Raw genomic sequence first — 6,000 nt, forward strand, 5'->3', positions numbered from 1 at the left:
TGGACTCTCAACCTAAAGAAAGCCTGGACTCTTGGGAAAAGCTAGTCAATGCCTTCTTGGCAAAGTTCTTTCCACCTCAAAAATTGAGTAAGCTTAGAGTGGAAGTCCAAACCTTCAGACAGAAGGAAGGAGAATCCCTCTATGAAGCTTGGGAAAGATATAAACAATTAATCAGAAAGTGTCCTTCTGATATGCTTTCTGAATGGAGCATCATAGGTATTTTCTATGATGGTCTCTCTGAACTGTCCAAGATGTCTTTGGATAGCTCTGCTGGAGGATCTCTTCATCTGAAGAAGACGCCTACAAAAGCTCAAGAGCTGATTGAAATGGTTGCAAATAACCAATTCATGTACACTTCTGAAAGAAATCCTGTGAACAATGGAACTAGTCAGAAGAAAGGAGTTCTTGAGATTGACACTCTGAATGCCATATTGGCTCAGAACAAAATATTGACTCAACAAGTCAATATGATTTCTCAAAGTCTGTCTGGAATGCAAAATGCACCAAGCAGTACTAAGGAGGCTTCATCTGAGGAAGAAGCTTATGATCCTGAGAACCCTTCAATGGAAGAGGTGAATTACATGGGAGAATCCTATGGAAACACCTATAATCCTTCATGGAGAAATCACCCAAATTTCTCATGGAAGGATCAACAGAGACCTCAACAAGGTTTCAACAATAATAATGGTGGAAGAAACAGGTTTAGCAATAGCAAGCCTTTTCCATCATCTTCTCAGCAACAGACAGAGAGTTCTAAGCAGAATAACTCTGACTTAGCAACCATGGTCTCTGATCTAATCAAACCCACTCAAAGTTTCATGACTGAAACAAGGTCTTCCATTAGAAATTTGGAGGGACAAGTGGGTCAGCTAAGCAAGAGAATTATTGAACTCCCTCCTAGTACTCTTCCAAGCAATACAGAAGAAAATCCAAAAGGAGAGTGCAAGGCCATCAACATGGCCGAATTCTGGGAGGAAGGAGAGGCAGTGAACGCCACTGAGGAAGACCTCAATGGACGTCCACTAGCCTCCAATGAGTTCCCCAATGAGGAACCATGGGAATCTGAGGCTCAAAATGAGACCATAGAGATTCCATTGGACTTACTTCTGCCATTCATGAGCTCTGATGAGTATTCTTCCTCTGAAGAGGATGAGTATGTCACTGAAGAGCAAGTTGCTAAATACCTTGGAGCAATCATGAAACTAAATGACAAGTTATTTGGAAATGAGACTTGGGAGGATGAATCCCCTTTGCTCACCAAAGAACTGAATGACTTGTCTAGGCAGAAACTGCCTCAAAAGAGACAGGATCCTGGGAAGTTTTCAATACCTTGTACCATAGGCACGATGACCTTCAAGAAGTCCTTGTGTGACTTAGGGTCAAGTGTAAACCTCATGCCTCTCTCTGTAATGGAGAAGTTAGGGGTCTCTGAGGTGCAAGCTGCAAAAATCTCACTAGAAATGGCAGACAATTCAAGAAAACAAGCCTATGGACTTGTAGAGGATGTTCTGGTTAAAGTTGAAGACCATTACATCCCTACTGATTTCATAGTCCTAGAGACTGGGAAGTGCATGGATGAATCCATCATCCTTGGCAGACCCTTCCTAGCCACAGCAAGGGCTGTGATTGATGTTGATAGAGGAGAGTTGATCATTCAAGTGAATGAAGAATCCTTGGTGTTTAAGGGTCAAGGATATCCCTCTATCATCATGGAGAGGAAGCATGAAGAGCTTCTCTCAAAACAGAGCCAAACAGAGCCCCCACAGTCAAACTCTAAGTTTGGTGTTGGGAGGCCACAACCAAACTCTAAGTTTGGTGTTGAACCCCCACATTCAAACTCTAAGTTTGGTGTTGGGAGGTTCCAACATAGCTCTGAGCATTTCTGAGGCTCCATGAGAGTCCTCTGTCAAGCTACTGACATTAAAGAAGCGCTTGTTGGGAGGTAACCCAATGTTATATTTTATCTATTTTCTTTTGTTATTTTATATTTTTTGTAGGTTGTTGATCATAAGAAGTCACAAAATCAATGAAAAAAGCAAAAACAGAATGAAAAAAACAGAAGGAAAAACAGCACACCCTGGAGGAAGAACCCACTGGCGTCTAAACGCCAGTGAGGCTAGCTGTTGGGCGTTTAATGCCCAGTCTGGCACCATTCTGGGCGTTTAACGCTAGAAAGGGGCACCAGATTGGCGTTAAACGCCAGAAAAGGGCAAGAAGCTGGCGTTAAACGCCAGGAATGGGCACCAGCCCGGCGTTTAACGCCAGAATTGGCACAAAACAAGATTTTGCTTGCCATTTGGTGCAGGGATGACTTTTCCTTGACACCTCAGGATCTGTGGACCCCACAGGATCCCCACCTACCCCACCACCCTCTCTCTTCTTCACCAATCATCACAACACCAATCCTTGCTCACCTCAACACCTCTTCCCCAAAAACCCTTCACCTATCAAATCCCTTCTTTCTCTTCACCACTCACATCCATCCTTCATAAAACCCCACCTACCTCACCATTCAAATTCAAACCACTTTCCCACCCAAACCCACCCTCACTTGACCGAACCCTACCCTTCCCCCACTCCTATATAAACCCTCCTTCACTCCTTCATTTTCACACAACATACACACCACTTCTCCCCCTTTTGGCCGAACACAAAGCCATTCCCTTCTTCCTCATTTCTTCTTCTTCTACTTTCTTATTTCTTCTTTTGCTCGAGGACGAGCAAACCTTTTACGTTTGGTGTGGTAAAAGCATTGCTTTTTGTTTTTCCATAACCATTTATGGCATCCAAGGCCGAAGAAACCTCTAGAAAGAGGAAAGGGAAGGCAAAAGCTTCCACCTCCGAGTCATGGGAGATGGAGAGATTCATATCAAGGGTGCATCAAGACCACTTCTATGAAGTTGTGGCCTTGAAGAAGGTGATCCCCGAGGTCCCTTTTTCACTCAAAAAGAGTGAATATCCGGAGATCCGACATGAGATCCGAAGAAGAGGTTGGGAAGTCCTTACCAACCCCATTCAACAAGTCGGAATCTTGATGGTTCAAGAGTTCTATACCAATGCATGGATCACCAAGAACCATGATCAAAGTGTGAACCCGGATCCAAAGAATTATCTTACTATGGTTCGGGGGAAATACTTGGATTTTAGTCCGGAAAGTGTAAGGTTGGCATTCAATTTGCCCATGATGCAAGGAGATGAACACCCTTACACTAGAAGGGTCAACTTTGATCAAAGGTTGGACCAAGTCCTCACAGTCATATGTGAAGAGGGCGCCCAATGGAAGAGAGATTCAAGAGGGAAGCCGGTTCAATTAAGAAGGCATGACCTCAAGCCCGTGGCTAGGGGATGGTTGGAATTTATTCAACGCTCAATCATTCCCACTAGCAACCGGTCCGAAGTTACCATAGACCGGGCTATCATGATTCATAGCATCATGATTGGAGAAGAAATAGAAGTTCATGAGGTTATAGCTCAAGAGCTTTATAAGGTGGCGGACAAGTCCTCTACCTTGGCAAGGTTAGCCTTCCCTCATCTCATTTGTCACCTCTGTTATTCAGTTGGAGTTGACATAGAGGGAGACACCCCTATTGATGACGACAAGCCCATCACTAAGAAGAGGATGGAGCACACAAGAGATCCCACTCATCATGAGATCCCTGAGATACCTCAAGGGATGCACTTTCCTCCACAAAACTATTGGGAGCAACTAAACACCTCCCTAGGAGAATTGAGTTCCAACATGGGACAACTAAGGGTGGAGCATCAAGAACACTCCATCATCCTCCATGAAATTAGAGAAGATCAAAGAATCATGAGAGAGGAGCAACAAAGACAAGGAAGAGATATTGAGGAGCTCAAGCACTCCATAGGATCTTCAAGAGGAAGAAAGAGCCGCCATAACTAAGGTGGACCCGTTCCTTAAATTCCTTGTTCTTTATTTTCCTGTTTTTCGAATTTTAGTGCTTATGTTTGTCCATGTTTGTGTCTTGTGATCATTAGTGTCTTAGTGTCTATGCCTAAAAGTTATGAATGTCCTATGAATCCATCACCTTTCTTGAATAAAAAACGTGCTTAATTGAAAAAGATAAGAATTGCATGAATTTTGAATTTTATAACAGTTTAATTATTTTGATGTGGTGGCAATGTTTTTGTTCTCTGAATGTATGCTTAAACAGTGCATATGTCTTTTGAATTTGTGGTTCATGAATGTTGGCTCTTGAAAGAATGATGAAAAAGGAGATATGTTACTGAGGATCTGAAAAATCATTAAAATGATTCTTGAAGCAAGAAAAAGTAGTGATTCAAAAAAAAAAGGTTCAAAAAAAAGGGGAGAAAAAGGAAGAAAAAGAAAGAAAAAGAAAGAAATAAAGTTGTGATCCAAGGCAAAAAGAGTGTGCTTAAGAACCCTGGACACCTCTAATTGGGGACTCTAGCAAAGCTGAGTCACAATCTGAAAAGGTTCACCCAATTATGTGTCTGTGGCATGTATGTATCCGGTGGTAATACTGAAAGACAGAGTGCTTTGGGCCACGGCCAAGACTCAATAAGTAGCTATGTTCAAGAATCATCATACTCAACTAGGAGAATCAATAACACTATCTGGATTCTGAGTTCCTAAAGAAGCCAATCATTTTGAATTTCAAAGGATAAAGTGAGATGCCAAAACTGTTCAGAGGCAAAAAGCTAAAAGCCCCGCTCATCTAATTAATACTGATCTTCATAGATGTTTTTGGAATTCATTGCATATTCTCTTCTTTTTATCTTATTTGATTTTCAGTTGCTTGAGGACAAGCAACAATTTAAGTTTGGTGTTGTGATGAGCGGATAATTTGTACGCTTTTTGGCATTGTTTTTAGTATGTTTTTAGTATGATCTAGTTAGTTTTTAGTATATTTTTATTAGTTTTTAGTTAAAATTCACTTTTCTGGACTTTACTATGAGTTTGTGTGTTTTTCTGTGATTTCAGGTATTTTCTGGCTGAAATTGAGGGACCTGAGCAAAAATCTGATTCAGAGACTGAAAAGGACTGCAGATGCTGTTGGATTCTGACCTCCCTGCACTCGAAGTGGATTTTCTGGAGCTACAGAAACCCAATTGGCGCGCTCTCAACGGCGTTGGAAAGTAGATATCCTGGGCTTTCCAGCAATATATGATAGTTCATACGTTGCCCAAGATTTTATGGCCCAAACCGGCGTTCAAAGTCACCCTCAGGAATTCCAGCGTTAAACGCCGGAACTGGCACCAAAATGGGAGTTAAACGCCCAAACTGGCATAAAAGCTGGCGTTTAACTCCAAGAGGAGTCTCTACACGAAAATGCTTCATTGCTCAGTCCAAGCACACACCAAGTGGGCCCGGAAGTGGATTTTTATGTCATTTACTCATCTCTGTACACCCTAGGCTACTAGTTCTCTATAAGTAGGACCTTTTACTATTGTATTTAGGAGCTTTTTGATCATGTTTTTATGATTGAATCCTCTTTGGGAGGCTGGCCATTCGGCCATGCCTAGACCTTGTTCTTATGTATTTTCAACGGTGGAGTTTCTACACACTATAGATTAAGGTGTGGAGCTCTGCTGTACCTCGAGTATTAATGCAATTACTATTGTTCTTCTATTCAATTCCGCTTGTTCTTGTTCTAAGATATCACTTGTTCTTCAACTTGATGAATGTGATGATCCGTGACACTCATCATCATTCTCACCTATGAACGTGTGACTGACAACCACCTCCGTTCTACCTTCGATTGGGTGAATATCTCTTGGATTCCTGATATACGATGTATGGTTGATCGCCTGACAACCGAGTGCTCGCCTGACAAATGAGCCAGCCATTCCGTGAGATCAGAGTCTTCGTGGTATAGGCTAGAACTGATGGCGGCATTCAAGAGAATCCGGAAGGTCTAACCTTGTCTGTGGTATTCTGAGTAGGATTCAATGATTGAATGACTGTGACGTGCTTCAAACTCCTGAGGGCGGGGCGTTAGTGACAGACGCAAAAGA

At 42.2% G+C, this 6,000-nt stretch overlaps 1 non-coding gene across 1 annotated transcript; it reads right to left on the reverse strand.

Annotated features, from left to right (window-relative positions):
• Positions 1–89: 89 nt before the first annotated feature.
• On the reverse strand, positions 90–197 carry LOC112719451 (small nucleolar RNA R71). Its single transcript, XR_003161753.1, has one exon. It is a non-coding gene; the product is annotated as a small nucleolar RNA R71 (small nucleolar RNA).
• Positions 198–6,000: the final 5,803 nt, after the last annotated feature.

This window comes from Arachis hypogaea, chromosome 10 (assembly GCF_003086295.3).
Source record: "Arachis hypogaea cultivar Tifrunner chromosome 10, arahy.Tifrunner.gnm2.J5K5, whole genome shotgun sequence".
NCBI lineage: Eukaryota > Viridiplantae > Streptophyta > Magnoliopsida > Fabales > Fabaceae > Arachis > Arachis hypogaea.